The 19,377-nt window shown below is 39.4% G+C and overlaps 1 pseudogene; it reads right to left on the bottom strand.

Moving 5' to 3' along the window:
* Positions 1 to 2,237: 2,237 nt before the first annotated feature.
* LOC149843936 (LOB domain-containing protein 12 pseudogene) lies at positions 2,238 to 3,102 on the bottom strand (annotated as a pseudogene).
* Positions 3,103 to 19,377: the final 16,275 nt, after the last annotated feature.

Here is a 19,377-nt window from a genome sequence, read left to right as displayed (position 1 = left end):
ACAAAGTGTGAGTTACTTACATGGGTGTTTTTTGCTTTACTATAGATGAATATCATGTGATCTGAATGGGTATGCATCTCTTTATAGAACACACTCATTATCTGTTTGAGCCCTGCCATTTTAGTATCCAAATAACAAATTTAGAATCTATTAAATCAAACATATTTAGTACTATACTACTATATAAAAAAATAAACTTAAGGAATAAGAAACTTTCTTATAAAACCTTTGGATGTACAAAGACGATCCACTTGTATGTTGGACAGTCTATTTTGCTCTATTCGTGAATTTTTTCTCCGATGTCCATTTTTAACTAAAGGAAGATCAATTAGTTCATGAAAATCTAAAAATTTGAACATTTATTTACTTATGAATATATATCCAATATTTATCATCCAATAGGCTCTAGTGAAAAAGTTGCAAATCTTTTTTCACATTTCAGAGTCGACCCCTTCGCGAGGATATTTTATTGCTTCATCGTGGTTTTTAAACCTCTTGTAATGATTATAAAAACTTTTTCATACCGAGGCAAGGGGGTGAGAGTTGAGGGTATGCGTCAAAATGGGAGAGGGAGGAGAGAGATGAAGAAAAGAAAGCAGGTCGGCTATTGGGATTGGTTGAAGGATGGCCGGAGATGGCTGCACCTTGCTGTAGATGGCTGAAGATGACTGCACCTTGTTGTAGATGGCTGGAGCTGGCTGCCTTGATGGGGGTGTAGCAGAGGGAAGAAGGAAGGAGATTAACAAAGAGAGAGGAGAAGTTAGGCGTGAAAGAGAGGAGATGCTAAGGAGAGCTTTGGTGTGGCTGAAGGCAACAGTTCAAGATTTCTAGCTTACCCATGCACTTTTTATTGTTTCCACATGAAAAGCAGGTTAAACTAATACTAGCCATATTCTTGTTGGAATCTTAAGGTATCACTAGTTCAATACAGCCTATGTCTTGAGGGACTCCTATAAAAATACATTGGCATATAAAAACAATAAATTAGTGAGGTCCAATTGGCGCTGAAGTGCCATTGTACTCATGGAGTTTTTACACTGCAGACCAATGTTGTCAGTATGGGTGGAAATCGGCGGATTCGTATCGTATCGTTGGCTCGGCATAGTTCTGATTCGGCTTATTTAAAAAAAAATGGTGAAAATATTTTTAAAATTTTATGTTAATATTTTATTACACGTCATTTCCTCGTTAAAAGTTGGATGGTTCAGTTTGATTTAGCTCCAAATCAGAATGGGCCGCATTCACTTGAATCCTTTTCAAAATGATTCAAGATACGATATTGACAACATTAATGCTGCAGAAATCAAAATAGAGATATGGTCAATGTGGCATCTTTCAGCCCATAATGGGAAGTCTAAACATAGGGATAGTTTCTCCGCGCGCATTATCGAGAAAATACAAACATATATAAGGCCCACTGGAATCCTGATCCACTCATGTGTCAATAGGGGCTACGACAAAATAAAGTTAGGTCTTGGGGAGAAATCTCCTAAAATATCTAGACTTTATTAGGATTGAACCAGTTGGACTCGAGATAAATGTTAAGTTGTCAATGATCAAATATACAAGATTGCACTACAGCATAAAACCTTATTAGCGACGGCCCAGTCACCAAAAACTGGCGTCTTTGGACGCATTGGTGACAGTTTAATTAAGCCTCACAGTAGTTAGTGCAGTGATGGCTTAAACCCTCACCACTAGTGACTGTAAAATTTTAAAAAAAATAAGTGGCGACAACCAACGTAGATGATCTTGGCTACTTAATTAACTTCTAATGAAATTTTATAGGATCATGATTTCTGTGGTTCTGAGTTAGCAAAGTCGTAATGAAGTCACATTTTATCTGATTCTTTAACAGAAGAGCATGTATTGAAAAAGGTTGAGGTTCCCCTTCTTTGGGATTTTGTTTAGGTGGGGGAGTGTGTTGGTTGTCCTGAGTTCATACGAGGCTATAACACAAGTCAATAAAGTCAGTAGTAACTTATGATTCATTTTAAATTAATGAGGGCATTATTTATATTAAGCCAAAGTAACAACCATGACTACATGGGGCAATGCACAGCCATCTACACGTTCAACACGTAGACGCTTGTTTTGTTTAACAAGTAACAAACAATTAAAACCCTAATGTAATTCTCCACAGTACACAATTTCACATGGTATAGTTGACCTTTCATTTTTTCACTTTCTTAACCTCTCCATTCACATGTAAACAAGAAGAATCAGCTCAAAATTTTTCATGTCCACATCCATTCCTTAGGTGGTTCTGCATATCGATGGCTAGTTGATCCATAGTTGATGAAAGGGAGAAGATTGGCGTGCACCAAAGGCCTGTCATCCATATCTTCTAGCATGGGAAGGGAGGATGACTCCTGCTGCATCTGAATGCATACTATCTCTGCTTGTGCTATGGCAAGTTGCATCTGCAACTGAGAAATCTGCTGCTGGAGGAAGGAGATCGCACCGACACAGCCGTAAACTGGATCCCTCACTCTTGCATTTGCTTCATACACTAGACTAGTCACCGCATCGGCTCTCTGATGAACAGGAAGCGCCTGAAGAACAATTCATTTGAACATCAGTAGAACAATCACATGATACTACGAAGAGCATTGCATTTGTCGTGTACGCCCAAAGCCGCATCATCTTAGTTATCATTAATCTCATTATCAAGTTATCAACCCCCCATTCTTACTACATGGGGTCAGCTTTACGGGCCCTATTTTCCCATTCCTTTCTATCTAGAGCTACAACTTATGTGGCCTTATATAAAAAGTTAACTTGAAGTTTAACTATCGAAACCAAAGAAGAAAAATGTTGGCATATGTAGATTCATCAGCCGTCTACTATATACTAGTTACATAAAATAGCCTTATGCTTAAACATTTTATGTTCATTACTAACAAGAAAAAGTACTCTATAATTTCATGGTGTTTAGGGGTTTACCTGAAGCATTTTGCTGACATTGCTAGCACCAAACACCTTGTGAACATTCACAAATTTAACGGGATCATCGGCGGGAAAGAAGGGAGCAAAAATGCAGCCTTTTGCACATCGTCGTCTAAGAAGCTTGCATGAAGCACAAGGGGGATTGACGCCCATGGCCTGAAGTATGTTCTGCAGTATGAACAAGGACTGAGATAGATGATTGCTGTACAGAGTGCAAGAGGATGCATGAGGGGTTCCCTTTATACTGTTAAATTACTTGTGTGCTTGATAGCTCCACTTAAACAAATGTGGGGAGAGTGGCTTGAAATTTCAAAAAAGAGGGTGATGCCCTTTGACTTCTTAAATTATCATGAGTACGGCATTATAATATTGAGTAAGGAAAAGACAAATTGGTGAATTAAAAAAGTGCATAGTAGGTTACTTAGGCTCTGTTTGGAAACCGGTAGTCCAAGGAAGTTGATGCATTTGGAAAAGTGGTAGCTGTCAAATTCACTTTTTAATGCAAATATACAGAGGAGACGGTTGTTTGTCTCACTTCCTCTCCCAAATGCATAAACTCTCATCCCAACTACCAGTTTTAAAACACGCACCAGCAAGGTAGTTTGACCTTAAATCTACCAAATGCATCAACGCCCATCCCAGATGCCAGATTCCAAATAGAGCCTTATACATGTCAGTTGAATGTGAGTCTTCTTAGAGGCTAAGGGACATCAGGAGTTTCGAACCCACGATCAGACATCCCTTGCCACAAGGCCAAAACTAAGTGTACTCTTTGGTGGTCAAGAGGGACTTGGGGTTTTTAGACTAATGAGCTTGTGAGCGAGTGAGATGATTTTAATTTTCTGAGTTATCCAAAAAAGGGAATGGGCCTTTCGGAGCAAAGAGAGGTGAGAGGAGTTGCAATAGTTTGGCTATGTGATATTGGACCTTAAACAATATTGGTTCAGTTCACTAGATGTACATTGGGCCAATCTAGTTTGAAACATAACACATTCACAAAGGCTTTTATTTATTTATTTTCTTGTGCAAGGCAAAACGAAAATAAAGCAAACCACGAGATAAAGAAAAAAAAAAAAAGGAGAAGACACAAGATTTACATGGTTGGGTACTCCGGCCTATGTCCACAGGCGAAAAAGGAGCAAAAGATCCACTAGTAAAGGGAGGCTGCTACAAATATCACAAAAGGCATAAAACCCCAGCCAATACAAAAGAAAAAATTACAAAACTAGACAAGTGCCTCCACACCACCACAAACCCCCATTGGAAATCCACATTATATAGTCACCATAATATTTTGGGCTGGGTCATGAATTGGAGTGGGTCCAAAATTCAAGACATCCACAACATATTTATTTATTTTGCGTAAGTCATCTAGTTTGAAGTTGGGTTGCAATTCATATGGGTAGCTAGCTGCATAAGTATATCCGGCTCAAGTCCAATGAACTATTTTTGGGTATGAATCTCAAAATAAAATCTGAATGTGTATTTCAGGCCCAACTCGGACTTAATTGGTTGGAGATCTTTACAGATGCGGAATCAATTGTAGGATTTGTGCTTGGATCTGACTATTTGCACTTTTTACATGTAAATTCCTTTTTTCCCAATTTTTTTTATCAGATCTAGTACTACTACATAAAATTCAGATTCAATCCTGCTACATCAAATCTAGTTTGGATCCAATCCCTCATTCAGACCTACCACTCAAATTTCAGAGTCAGATTTAGAACAAATATGATTTGCTGTACATATCCGACTTGTTTTCATTCCTATTCCCTAAGATGGAGGTGAGAAGTCAATGTCATGGACTCTTTCTTTTCATTTTCTAGGATAAGCCAAGGGAACACTCCTCCCCCTTCCCAAGGCTGGATCAAGTGCAATCACATTGCACATTTTTTATGTGCTACGTACTGCACTTGACCACTGTCCATCTTTTCCATGCAGCCTGTCAGCTGTGAGACACCCAGTTTTGATCTTGCTACAAGAGACGCACCTTGTGGGGTTTCAGACTGTGACCGCCCCATGTCAAGTAACAAAGCACGATTGTCTGTAGTTAGGAAGGGGAGCCCTTATGAGCGAAGCAGGCTATATGTTACCCCCCCCCCCCAACAGGGCATCTCATGATCGGGGGTCCCAAAAAGCACCACATATTTAAGCATGTGCATCTTGTATCCCCATGTTTGTCAGCATTAATTAGCGTTGGAGTTTGATGCGATTGCAAAGACTTAAGTACCCGCTCTTCCATTGGTGCAAAAAAAAATGACGATTCTAGAAAAGGAGTGGTTGTAAAGACTTAAATGCCCCGAAGATGATTATTTAAGACCCAGTCTCTGCACTGCAAGATTATCCGAGAAAGAAATCTCCCCTAAAGGAGACCATGAACATCAACCCTCTCACTCTCCCTTTTCTTTCTGCTTCTGTGCACATCCAGCAGAAGATCCTACATTGCTCCATCAAGCACCGACTGACCTGCACATTGACTGTTGTGGAACTCGATTCAGAGTTTTTACCCTTACAGGAGGAGGGTTTGGGGGCTCCTCCCAACGTGGGTAGCATCATTCAACTAAATGAGTTGTGGATCCTGATTCAGAGTTTTTACCCTTACAGGAGAGGGGTATGGGGGCTCCTCTCAGCGTGGGTAACATCATTCAACTTGAAGAGTTGTGGAGCCTGATTCAGAGTTTTTACCCTTACAAAAGAGGGGTCTGAGGGCTCCTCCCAACGTGGGTAGCATCATTCAACTTGATGAGTTATGAAGTTTGATTCAGAGTTTTTGCCCTTACAGGAGGAGGGTTTGGGGGCTCCTCCCAACGTGGATAGCATCATTCAACTTGATGAGTTGTGGAGCCTGATTCAGAGTTTTTGCCCTTACATGAGGAGGGTTTGGGGGCTCCTCCCAGCGTGGGTAGCATCATTCAACTTGATGAGTTGTGGAGCCTTATTTAGAGTTTTTGCCTTTATAGAAGGGGGGTCCGGGGGTTCCCCCCCCCCCCCCGGAGCGGGCTCCGCTGCGCAGTCAGCGAGCGGGGGGTCCAGGGGGGGCGCCCTTGGCGGGGTTCAGGGGCAGTGCCCCCCGGACCAAATTTTTTGGGGCCTTGTATAATTTTTTATTTTCTTTCCCTCTTTTAACTATCGAAAAAGAGAAATAAAGCGATTTATAGTGTCTTTCGCAAATCACTATAGCGATTTGTAGTGTTATTCAGTAAGCAAATCGCTATCCGAATTAGGACCAACTTGTCAGGGTCATATCTTCCTAACCGGAGGTCATATTCCAAATCTGTAAAAAATGGTGTCTTCGTTATTGAGTCTAGTTTATTTCTGTAAATTTTCAGCGATTTCTATGGTCATTTCATTCCCCATTTTAACTAAAAACTAGACCCTATTATTCTGTGTTGTGTAACTCAAAAACACTACAAAACACTATAGTGATTTTTGGAAGACACTACAAATCGCTGTTGGAAGACCGGATAACACTATAAATCGTTGTTGGGCTCATAAATGACCTGAAAACACTACAAATTATTGTAAAAAGGCCCAACAATACTACAAATCGTTGTTGGAAGGCCGGATAACACTATAAATCATTGTTGGGCTCGTTGAAGACCCGAAAACACTAGAAATCGTTGTAGGAATGCCCGACAATACTATAAATCGTTGGAAGACCGAACAACACTATAAATCATTGTGGGGCTCGTCGGAGACCCGACAACACTAAAAATCGTTGTAGGGGAGTCATTGAAAAAAATCGTGGGAAAGAAACAGAAAAAAGAAAAATAGAAAAATCGTTGGAAAGAAAACACTTTATTGCTCTTTTTTTATAGTTAAAAGAGGGAAAGAAAATAAAAAAATTATACAAGGCCCCCAAAAAAAATTTTATTGGAGCCCGCATCGGGGGGGAGCCCCCGGACCCTCCTTCTGTAAGGGCAAAAACTCTAAATCAGGCTCCACAACTCATCAAGTTGAACGATGCTACAGTCAGTGTGCAGGTCAGTCGGTGTTTGATGGAGAAATGAAGGATCGTCTGTTGGATGTGCACAGAAGTAGAAAGAGAAGGGAGAAAGAGTGAGAGGGTTGATGTTCATGGCCTTCTCCAGGGGGAACTCTTTGCCTCCCTTGATTTCTTCTCTAGAGAGAGAGAGAGGGTTTTACAGTGTTTTACGAAGAAGGAAGAAGAAGAAGATGATGATGAAAAGTTCAAACAGACATTTTTTTATGGCTCAGGTTCATTTCGTCGGATGACCATCGGATCGTCGGCTCACCATCGGATCGTCGGCTCACCATCGTTTTCCCGGATCACCATCGACGAAACGATTACGGTTTGTTTCGCTGTGTAGACTTTGAAGAGTCAACATCATCCTCGACTTTCTGGATGAAAGACATGTTTGTCCTTTTTTTGAACTGTTTGTTTCTTCTTTTTTGAATGAAGGGCATTTTTGTTATTTTCTCAAACCGTCGTTTTATGAAAAGAATAGCAAAAAGGGTACTTAAGTCTTTGCAACCACACTAGACTCCAATGCTAAGTGATGTCAACATACACGGGAATACGAGCCTCATGTGCTTGTATACGTGGTGCTCATTCAGACCCCCGAACACAAACGTGAGTTTCAATGAATCATCGGGGGAGAACATATACCACCCTCTGAGCGTAAGGTGGCAGACATACAAATCAAGAGCCACGGTCTGCTGAATCAAACACTAGGGTTCGTGAATCCCTCCATAAAGAGTAAATGCTGCCCTAGGGGATAGGAACACCTAGATGGGACCTATCATATTTCCATGTTGGTGTGCTTTGACCCCTATTAGGGTGAGAAATATAGACCAAGCAGGTGATCTTAATGAGAGAACACGGCCCGACACGTTTTCCTCATGATGGAGGTGTGTTTGGGCCCCACTCCCGCCATTCACAAGTTAGATGAAGTGTGCAGTCGAGATTGAATATAGCCGAAGATCTGGTGCAACCACACTATCTGGTCATTCACCCACTATCTCTTGTTGGACCTCACAGATAGGGGTGTTTAACGGGTCGAGTTTGGTTTGGATCCAAGTAGAAACAAACTTGAATTAGATTTTTGAGTATGATATAGGGTTGGGATTCAGGTCTAATGGGGTCTACTATGAGAAAAATCATACCTGAACCCGATAAAAACTACATGAACCAAACCCGGATCATACTCAGTAAAACCATTTTTTTTTCATTTGACATTGAAAATTTGTGGGTCTTAATTGAAACTCGAGTTGAGTCTAAAGTTTAACAAACTATACCTGGCTTCATGTATTAATTGGACCTTCATGTCCAAACCAGGGTCTTAATCGGGTGTTCTTATTTATCACAATACTCGGATCCTATAGGGTTTGGTTCAGGTCAAGTCTGGGTAAACCAGATTTGTTGACACCCTGTAAACACCCCAAATTTTCCTCACTCATTCTCAAACAATCCTCCTTGTTCAGTGCCAACCCTGTTAGGTCAGTGTAGGAGTCAAACCCCGAGTCAGTTTCAGAAAAGCACCATTTTACCCATTTTCATTAGGAAAATTACCATTTTACCCCTAGGGCATCCCGGACCCCAGTCAGTCGGAGTCAACCAAGCTCATTGGTCAGTTCAAGACAGTTAGAATATCAGTCATCTCAAGCTCATCTGAGCTCACAATGAACAGACCATTTTCATTTCTGACCATTCCTGCCAAAATGGGATCATTTCTTCAAAAATGAGCTCATTTCTCACTCGAATCCAAGCCAATTGTCTCAAAGTCAGTCATTCCCAGTCAGTCATGTTCCCCAGAGTCTAACTTGAGCTCACCAGAAGTTCAAGTGCTCCAATTTTAGTTCAAAACCATTTCCAAGTGTCTAGGAGCCCATTTTAGTCCATTTCAGCTCTTTCAGCTGAAATTGAGCCGAGTTCAGTCAGTTGAGTTAGTGTTTGAGACTTGATTTTAGTTCATCTCAGTATTACTGACCTTTGTTTTAGCTCAAACCCAGTTCAGGTTCGTAATTCACTTCATTCCAATGACCATTCCATACCATTTCTCTAAAAAATGGCAGCTTTTCTTGAAAATTCAGTTGGAAAGGTCAGTTGAGTCAGTGTCTGTTGAGTTCATTTGAGTTCTGAAACTCTAAAACCCAACTCAATCCAGTTCATTTCAGTTCAATCCAGCTCGAACCTCAATTTTCAGTGTCACTCTAACCCAGTAGAGTCCCGAAAACCATTTCTTGAGCTATTTTGTAAATTTTATCAATTTTAATGCTTTTTGAACTGGTACAACTGTCAATCGGGGTCTAACATCCAAAATTCTTCATTCAGGGTCTGCATTTTGCATGTCATTTCATGTCATTTCTCATCATTTCATATCATTTCTCAGCATTTCATAACATTTCATCACATTTCATTTCATTTTCGAAGTCCAGAACTCCAGTTTTATAAATTTCAATCCAGATCGAGTTTTAAAAGCTTTCAGAAATCAATTTCAAACCTCGGGTTTCCAAAATTAACATTTTTACCCCCGGGAGTCTAAATTTGGAAATATTTTCTCACGAGAAATAATCTGGGTTTATTTCAAACTCAAATTTTTGAATTCTACACTGGATTTGCTTCGCAACGAGCTATTAAACTTCAAAATTCGAGATCGTTTCAAAAACTGCCAAAAATAGCTCGTTTCGTTTGGAAATATTTTCTCAAGAAAAACAATCTGGATTTCTTTCAAAATCAAAATTTCAAATTCTACACTGGATTTGCTTCGCAATGAGGTATTGAACTTCAAAATCCGAGCTCGTTTCAAAAACTACCAAAAATAGCTCGTTTCGTCTGGAAATTTTTCTGAAAAGACTATTTTACCCCTCTAATCTTCAAAATGAATTTCAAAATTGAAATTTGGACCCGCTCTGAGATGGCCCATTCATTTGCATTTTTATTTTATTAAAAAAAAAGATGCTTCTTTTTATTTGTTTATTTTTGTTTTTATTGATTTTTATTTATTTTTTATTTTTATTTTTTTTAGAGAGGAGGTGGGACCCACAAGGTGGTCACCCAAGCCTCCAGCCCCACTTTCCATTTTCTCATTTTTTTCTTTCCCTTTTCCTTTTTCCCTCCTTTTCTTTCTTTCCTTTCTTTTTCCCTTTTCTTTCCTTTCTTCTTTTCCTTCTTCCTTCTTTCCTTCTTCCCTTCCTTCCTCCCTTCTTTTCCCTCTTGCCCAGCCATTCACGTAAAGGGTTCTCTCCCCCTTTCCCATTTTCATTAAACCCTAAGTAGAGGCCCTATTAAAACCTAAGTTACTAAAAAAAAAGGAGAAAAAGGAAAAGAGGGGAGCCATACGGCTGCCCCCATCTCTCTCTCTCTCTCTCTCTCTCTCTCTCTCTCTCTCTCTCTCTCTCTCTCTCTCTCTCTCTCTCTCTCTCTCTCTCTCTTTTTCTCTCTCTCTCCTTTGGCTGCAGCCATCTTTGCTTCATCTCTTCCAGCCATCTCCTTGCTTCACTTCCACCATTGGCAGCCACCTTGCAGCAGCTTCCTCCATCGGTTCCAACCACCAGCACCAACCTCCACGCATGGCGGCAACCTTCCTTTAGCAGCTGCCTCCCCTTCAACCGATCCAGCCACCACTTCAACACCACAATCATATGGCTAAGGTTCAGCCTTCATCACCTTCACCATAGCAGCAAGACCTCCAGCTGATCCAAACCAATCTAAGGTAAGCCTGCATATGCTCTATTGGTTTTTTTTTTTTTAGAACTTCATGGGCTTCTCATGATTGTGGGCTGCATAGAGGAAGGGATATGTCCGGCAAATGGATCAAGTCCCTCCTCTCAATAGCCAAAATCAATGAAATACTTTATGCCTCTTTACATTTTCGTTTTATCTTTTCCCATATAGTTTTTACATTGCATTTAAGTTCATTTTGTTATTTGAATTAATGTTTTATTCATATAGCATATTTTGTTAGTGCTTTGACTAGAGTCTATAGGTTTGAATATTAAGCATTCAGTCCAGTCAACATTTCTTGTTTAACATTCCATCAATAAATTTTTGAAATTTTAATATTGTTAGATTTATATGTTCTTACTTTCCTGTAAAAAAAAATGGCTTCATTCAAGTTTTGTAACCCCATGAACAAAGCAAAATCCTAATTTGGGTTTTGGACTTCTCAGAAATTTCAATTTCTGCTTTAGCAGACAAGAACCTCTGACACCACCCTCGTGGGAGATCCGGATTGTTCTCCAAAAATCACATTGGATTTATGATTGAATATACTAATGATCTGGAAATTTTTAAGTTTTTCTAATTAATTTTGACCTCTGTCAAAAATCGGATTTCCCAGCTCCCTGGGAAAATCTTGATTTTCCTTTGTCAGGGTATAGACAGACCCTAATGCATCAAGTCCGCCAAATCTGTAGCCCGTCTGCAAAAACTTTCAACACGAAAGTTGTTCATAACATGATTTCCTGTCATTTCCCAAAATTTGGGAATTTTTAGATCTGTTCCATTATTTTTCCCGGATTTTCTATTTCTGTCTAACAGATTCCAATGTCCAGAAATCTCAGAGATTTAGGTCACTGATAACAGTATGGCCTTTTCCAAACCGTAACTCGAATTCTAATAGTGTCAAAATATCAAATCTTTCTCTGTTTGTCAGGGACATTTTCCCACAATTTCAGCCATTTTCCCATCTGTCTACCATTTTTACCACATTTTCTACCGAAACCTGTATGTTTCCTTCATTTACTAGAGTCGCCGGATTCCGATCCGACTTGCCGGAGTGGTACAGCTCCGACCATAGGTCAAAAACAGAAAGTGTAAAAGGCAAAAATCCTTGCCTTACTGTCCTCTGTCATCCCATAAAATTTGGGAAATTTTTATGGAAGTTTGATATCCTAAATCCCCTTTAGAATCAATATTTTAGGCAAAAATCATGAAATTTAGGGTTTTTATTTGAATTTCCATATTTAAAAATACAAAAAAATTATATTTTCGAGCTCCATTCTATTTTTAGGGTTATTTTAGGTGTCCATGCCAAATTTGGTTTAATTCCAAGTTCATTTGCTCCATGTGTTAGTTTATCTTTAAATTCAGAAGCGAAAATCAAGCGAAAATCAGGTTAAATTCGATATTTTATGATATTTTCGCCATTTTAGGGTTTTTATCATGTACATAAGCATGTAGAATCATATTAGGGTTAATTTTAATCTCCTTTGCATTTCATATTTTTCAATTTTGCAAAATTTATTTCAGAAAACCCTGGTTTCAAGGCCATAGTCTTGTTATTGGGGGTATTTTGGTCATTTTGACCTAAATTTCGAAATTTCAATTTCTAATTCTCCCAAAATTTCATGCATATCATCATATTTCATCATATTATGTTTGATTTATTTCATTTGATTTTCAAATTTCCAAAATTTACAAAAATTCTTTCAGAAAACCCTGATTTCAAGGTCATCAGGGGTATTTTGGTCATTTTGACCCCAATTTCGAATTTTTCAAGTTTATTTTCGAAATTTATTCATTATTTATCATGTTTATATCAAATGGGGTATGATTTGGGGTTTATATCTGAATAATATCCGATAATTTCCCATATTTTCGGATAAATTCAGAAAAACCTACATTTTTGTGCTAACCTTGTTTTCTAGTTTTGCAGGAACATTCAAGAAGAAGACTTAGATTTTATTTTCTTTATTTTAATTCAATGTAATCTCAAATGTAATAATTTGGAATAAGAGTTACATTTCTGCTTAGAATAGGGTTGCATTGCATATAGTTTAATTTATGCAAATTTTAATATGTGATGTATGATTCATGCATATTTGTTTCAAATTCACTATGGTTTACACGAATGGCACGTGCACAAGCTTTTATGGAGTTTATAAACTCGGTGGGATTCGTATTTATGGCCATAGTCAGAATACGAAGAAAACCAAGATTTATGATCTTCGTATTAGCCACATTCAGCCTACACACTTAGGCTAACTTCAAAATGCACTGCATTTTTCAAAGTTTTAAAAGGATTTCCCAATTCCTCAATGAAATCTCCTTTTCAAATTCATATTCATTCATTCATATCATTCAAATTGCATTATTTCAAACTCATTTTCCAATTTCAATTTCAGAAAATTCAATTTTCTCAAGAATTTCCAAGTCTTTCTTAGGATCTGATTTTCTCAAAATCCTGAGTTTTCAAAAGAGATTTCAAAGCATTTCCCAATTTCAAACCAAGATTTTCCTATGTTTTCAAATTCTCAAATTTCAAAATCCCAAGTTTTCAGAAATCGATTTTCTCATATTTTCCAGTTTTCCTGAGAATTCATTTTCCATTTCAAAAGTCATTTTCCAATGAATTTCTTAGCTTTTCTTAGAATTCTCAAATCCATTTTCTCAAAAAAGCAATTCCAAATTTCAAAATCGATTTTCCAAAGTTAAAATTTTCCTAAGAATTCATTTTCAATCCAATTTCTGATTTCCAATGAAATTCATTGATTTTCCCAGGAATTCAATTTTCAAGTACTTTTTCAATCAATTTTCAAGCATATTTCAAATTTCCAAAGCAAACATCATATTTTCTCAAACTTGCATTTTTTTAAAAATTTCATAGCACAAGCCTGATTCTTTGTGCATTCTAGGAAAAATAGAGCATAATTTAGATATTTGAGTCGAGTTAAAGCACATAATTGATCCTTGGTTCAATTACCCCTGGTAAAGGCGCCAGGAACGGTTGAACCTCGTACCGACAGGCGGATCCCATTCTACGGAATTTTCCCGCAAGTTTTCAAAACGGAGGCGAGTAATTTTTAAAACCAATTTCAAAACTTTGGTCGAGTTTGACTCGCGAAATTCGTTTCTCTCTCGCAAGGGAGGGGAAAAAATTTTGCGATGATAACACACCCCTACTCACAACTGACAGGTTGTATCATAATGGTTGTTGGTGATCAGGTGCAACAACATGCTAAAAGTGTACAATCACATTGCACAAAATCAATTACCTAGCTACCATAGTGACAAATATCGTGAGATTTATGAAAATCTCGTGATAATATCGCGAGAAATTACCTGAAAGTTTAAAATGGCAATTTCTCAGGAGATTTTCAAAATATTGCAGGATTTATGAAAAAACAAAAATACCATGATTTAAACGTGATATTTATGTTTTAAACAGATATTTATCATGAAAAACTGTGTATTTTTATTATAAATAATTTTTATCAATATTTCTTATAAAAAATATTTTCTATATTTTTAATTAATTTTTTTATTGCAGAGATTTTGCCAAAAAATGCAAGATTTATAAGAAATTTTCAATTTCTCGTGAGTTTTTAAAAAACAAGAAATTGACGAAAAAACATTTGTCACTATGCTAGCTACAATATGACTTAAACTATTCTTGTTGATAGCCGAAGAGCAAAGACATACGAGAACAAAACTAAATCTTTCCATAACTCAATCGTCCAAACCCTAAAAGGCAAGCGAGAGAAAGAGAAAGAGAAAGAGAGAGAGCTTTGGAAGTTGGGCGAGTGTCGTCCCTATGTAGAGAAGGGATTAAATCATATGAAACTATGTGTCACATGCCTATTTCCTTCAATAGGCCAGCACAATATGACGATCCTTCCTTACCGTTGTAAGCCTACTTGTCGCTCACTTGCCAATCATGAAAGCTTGTAATCAGAGTGCAAGAGAGCAAGAGAGAATGAAGGTAAAAGAATTGCAATCACAAGAAGCAATCACAACGAGGGTAAACAAAAGAAAGCGCAACACATTTAATTCATTTACAATTTAGCCTATAAGTCACTTATAATTCAATTATACAGGTTGTCCCTTCAGGGTATTGATTAACCTAAACTGGGCAGCTTACATCAGCCTCAACGAAAACAAAACAGACTCTAGATGCAACTTTACAATGTAAGTCACAAGGGAACATGCTCCCCCCTTCCAATCATGCGCCATCCTTGGCACCATCTGTTTCATGGTAAGCCCTAACTTCAGCCGGGTAGCGGCTGTTCATTTTGAAAGCTAGCTCCCACGTAGGTTTCGTTGTTTCCTCCTATTGCATTAGCTATTTCTTCACTTTGCCAAGTAGTTGACCTTGTGGCGAAGGATCTGACTGAGGTACTTCTCGGCTCGTTGTGTTGTTGGGGCCCTCTGCATGATGGGAGCACGTTGTATTTTAGATCTTTGTTATCTGTATGGAATTGTTTGAGGTTGCACACGTGAAACACTAGGTGCACCTTGAAATCTTGAAGCAACTCCAACTTGTACGTCAGTTTGCCCACCTTCTTTGTGATGGTGAATGGTCATTCATACTTTCTGATCAGTCCGCAGTGTCGCCCATGGAAGATGCGTGTGCAACCAAGATAAAGCTTCACCAATACTTGATCCCCAACTTGGAACTCAGCGGGTCGATGATGCTTGTCCGCCCACTTCTTCATTCTCTTTGCTGCCTTGTGTATGAATGCCTTCGCCAACTCATTCTGCTTGTGTCAGTCTCGAACAAACCGATAGGTAAAGGATGACCTTCCCTTTTCTTATGCGACAAGAGTGTGCAAGGTCAGCAGTTGCTACCCTGTGGCTATTTCAAGTGGGTTATGGCATGAAGACTCGCTCTTCTGTAGATTGTATCAAAATCGTGCCATGTCAAAGAGCTTAACCTAATTTTTCTGAATGGCACTAACAAAGTATGTAAGGTACTCCTCAAGTATCCCGTTGATGTGCTCTGTTTGCCCATCGATCTGTCGATGGAAGCTTGTTAAAAATAACAAATCAGAGCCAAGTAGTCGAAATACTTCACGCTAGAACTTGCCCGTGAAGTGAGCATCACAATCACTCACATTGCTCTTTGGTATGCCTCAGTGCTTCACTACATGCTTTATAAACAACTCTGCAGGACCCTCCTTAGAAGCTGGGATGAACGTGGCATACTTTGAGAAATGATCAACCACCGCAAGGATGGAGTTGGTGCTATCTACCTTTGACAGACTAACAATAAAGTCTATGGATATGCTTTACCAAGGATGTTATAGAATCAGTAAAGGCTCAAGGAGACCGGTTGCATTCTGGCTGGTCTCTTTGTCTTGCTGGCAGATGAGACACGTTCACACATACTCCTACACGTCGTCTCTCATCTGCGACCAATAGTAACCGTGCTCAAGGAGTCCTAAGGTTCGCTCCTGACAAGGATGGTCGGCCCATAATGTATCATGACACTCCTTAAGCAATTCTCGGAGGAGGCTTTCTCACCGCGGCACGAAGATGCATCCCCCTTTTGTCACAAGGAGACTGTCTTGTAGCCAAAATCACCGAGTCTTTTCTCCCTATGCCAGAGAAATAAGGTATTGCATCATCAGATTCTGTTGCATACCTTCGCGGATGCGGCTTAGCAAAGTGTCATTCAAATACACTTCGAAAGGCTCCACATGCGCAACTGCCAGTTCAGCCCTGTGGCTCAAGGCGTCCGTAACTACATTGGTCTTCCCAACCTTGTACTCTAAAGCAAAGTTAAACTCAATCAAAAATATCTTCCTCTGAGCTTGATTAGGCATCAGCTTCTTCTATGTCTGAAAATAGCTCATAGCAACATTGTCCATCTTGACGATGAACTGGGCACCTAGAAGGTAATGCCACCAAGTCCTGAGACAATACACGATAATTGTCATCTCGCGTTCATGCACCATGTAACACCTCTCTGCATCCTTTAGCTTACAACTCTCATATGCGATCAGATGATTGTCTTTCATAATAACTCCATCGATGGCAAAGTCTGAGGCATTTATGTGGACCTCAAAGGGTCTCAAGTGATCAGGCAGTCGCAGCATTGACTCCCTCACTAAGTCTTTCTTCAAGCCATCAAAGGCATCTTGGCATGCTCTTGTCTACAGTTATACTCGATTCTTCTTTAACAAGTCAGTGAGAGGCACAACAATGAGGGAGTAACCTTCAATGAATCATCGATAGTAATTTTCCAAACCAAGGAATGACCGCAACTCTTGCACTTTGCTTTATGAAACCCATTCCTAGATGGCTATTAACTTTTGCCCATCCATGCGCGACACACCACGCCCCATAACGTGGCCGAGGAAGTTGATATTCAACTGACCAAAGAGACACTTCTCTCATTTAACACAAAGGTCATTTACCTTTAGCACCTGAAACACTGTTCACAAGTGCCTGACATATTTCTCTATGTTACTGTTATAGATTACAATGTCATCCAAGTAGACTACCATAAACTTATCTAAGTAAGGGTAGAAAATCTGATTCATTAGGGTCGTGAACGTGTCCGGAGAATTCATCAACCCGAATGACATTACTAAGAATTTGTAAGCACCATAGCGGGTGACACAAGTTGTCTTTGGCTCATCGCCATCTGTAATTATCACTTGCCAGTAACCCGATCTCAAGTCTAGCTTTGAAAAGACTCATGAACTGCCCAATTGATCTAACAAGTCCTCTATTAGTGGCAATAGGTACGTGTTCTTTACTGTGACCTTGTTTAGCGTACGGTAGTCCATACATAACCGCTTAGAGCTGCCATGTTTCTTCTAAAATAGTACTAGTATGCCAAATGGAGCTTTTGATGGATAAATGATGCCTGCATCCAACATCTCGTCCAACTGCCTACGCAGCTTTTTAGCTCAGCTGGCCCCATACGGTATGGAACCATTATGGGAGGCTTCACTCTTGAGGTCAACTCAATCTTATGGTCGACCTCACATCTTTGTGGTAGATGCTTCGATAATTTTGGAGGCATCATCTCCCGAAACTCCATCAACAATGGGGTTAGGGTCAGTGGCACTGCTGCTTGCACCTTCTTTTCTTCTGCGCGCACAACAATTAAGAATGTTTACTCCCTATGCTTGACACCCTTCTTCAATTGCATTGCCAACAATACTAAAGTCTCATCTTTCTAAAGCACTGAACTATGCGTGATCGGTTTAGCCCTATAATCGTCAATGAGTTAAACTTTGGCAACATCATCACATTCTGGCTGTGTAAGAACTTCATACCCAAAATCATCTTAAAATCGTCCAGGGGCACCATAGAGAAGTTGGCCTTGTCGACCTATATTTGGATAGCCATATCTTTTGCTTCACCAAGGATGAGCTTGGCCTCAAAGTTCATTATTTTGATGGTTTTTTGCTTTGGCCTGGGCTTCAAGCCCAACCACCCTGCCTCTTCTCACGAGACGAAATTGTGTGTGGCTCCGGAGTCTACCATTATTGAAGTAGACTTTTCATCAGAATGATTTTTAGGTACATGAGTTTCTTACTGACCTGCATGTTTTTATCTGCAAAACCTCTAGCTGCGTTAATTGATCTTATGGCCCCCATCTTTGGTTGCATAGTCTCAGTATCACTGCATTTTGTCTGTGCTGCATTGGCTTGTCCATCATCCTTTACAAGATGTTTCATACCTATCGCCACAGAACTAGCAAATAACAATTGCTCCCTTGTTGTTGTTGTTAAACTTCTTGAAGTTCTGTTTCTTATCAAATTGGTAAGATATCGATGCCTCACATTTGTTGTTGCATTGCTCATTCTTTTTGCCTCTGTGGTCAGGCTTCTTTTCTACCTTGGTTGATGGGGTGAAGGGCTTGCGCTGAGTGTCAGCTAAGCGTTCGGTCGTAACATATGCATCTTTCAAAATACTGGGGTTGCTCCTTTTCACTTTGGACTGTGCCCATGACTAAAGTTCCATAATAAACTAGTTGAGCTTGTCATAATCTGGCATGTTAGGCACCTCAAGCATAAGTTTGTTGAACGTTCTCACATAGTCTTGCAATGAACCAATATGTTTAAGATCTGACACCATCTTGTAAGCTTGTCTTTACGCATTTCTCGGCATGAAGTAGTTATGAAGTTTTATTTTGACGTCATCAAAGGTGTCCATCATACATTGACCCCTCTCCATGTCACTGCGCTTCCACCTCCACTAAGCGATAACATCTCCATCCAGTAGGGTTGTTGCAGCCTTAATCCTGAGATCTTTAAACATCACGTTCTTAATATCCAAGTAGTCTTCTACTTGAAACAAGTTTTCAATAGCCTTCTTGTTGTGAGAATCATTGAACTTTGCTGGTCTTGGCACATCATTCCTTGATGGTCTCTTATTATTTCTCTCATTTAGGGTCATTGTCCACTGCAATATGTGGTTCTTTAACTGAAGCTCCCTTACTTCAGTTTGCAAGTTGGCCATTGTTGTCGTCAACGAAGTGACCTGTTCCATCAGTAAGATCACCTGCTCTTGCAGGATTGCCACCACATCATTCAGTCCATTGAATGATTCAACTGCGCGTGAAATCGCTTCTTCGTGCAAAGTCACATCTTCCACCAGCTTGTTGACAGTTGCAGTCATCTACTATTGGCCTCGAGGTGAACCTATCTCCTCAGCTTCAACAACTGTCTTGCCTTTGGTGTTACGCAAGTTTTGATAGGGCGCTATGATGTCTTGCTCACAAATCG

The sequence above is a fragment of the Nuphar pumila genome, chromosome 3, assembly GCF_984573655.1.
Source record: "Nuphar pumila chromosome 3, dmNupPumi1.hap1.1, whole genome shotgun sequence".
Lineage (NCBI taxonomy): Eukaryota > Viridiplantae > Streptophyta > Magnoliopsida > Nymphaeales > Nymphaeaceae > Nuphar > Nuphar pumila.
The sequence above is the reverse complement of the archived record's forward strand: the minus strand, read 5'-3'. Positions and strand labels throughout refer to the sequence as shown.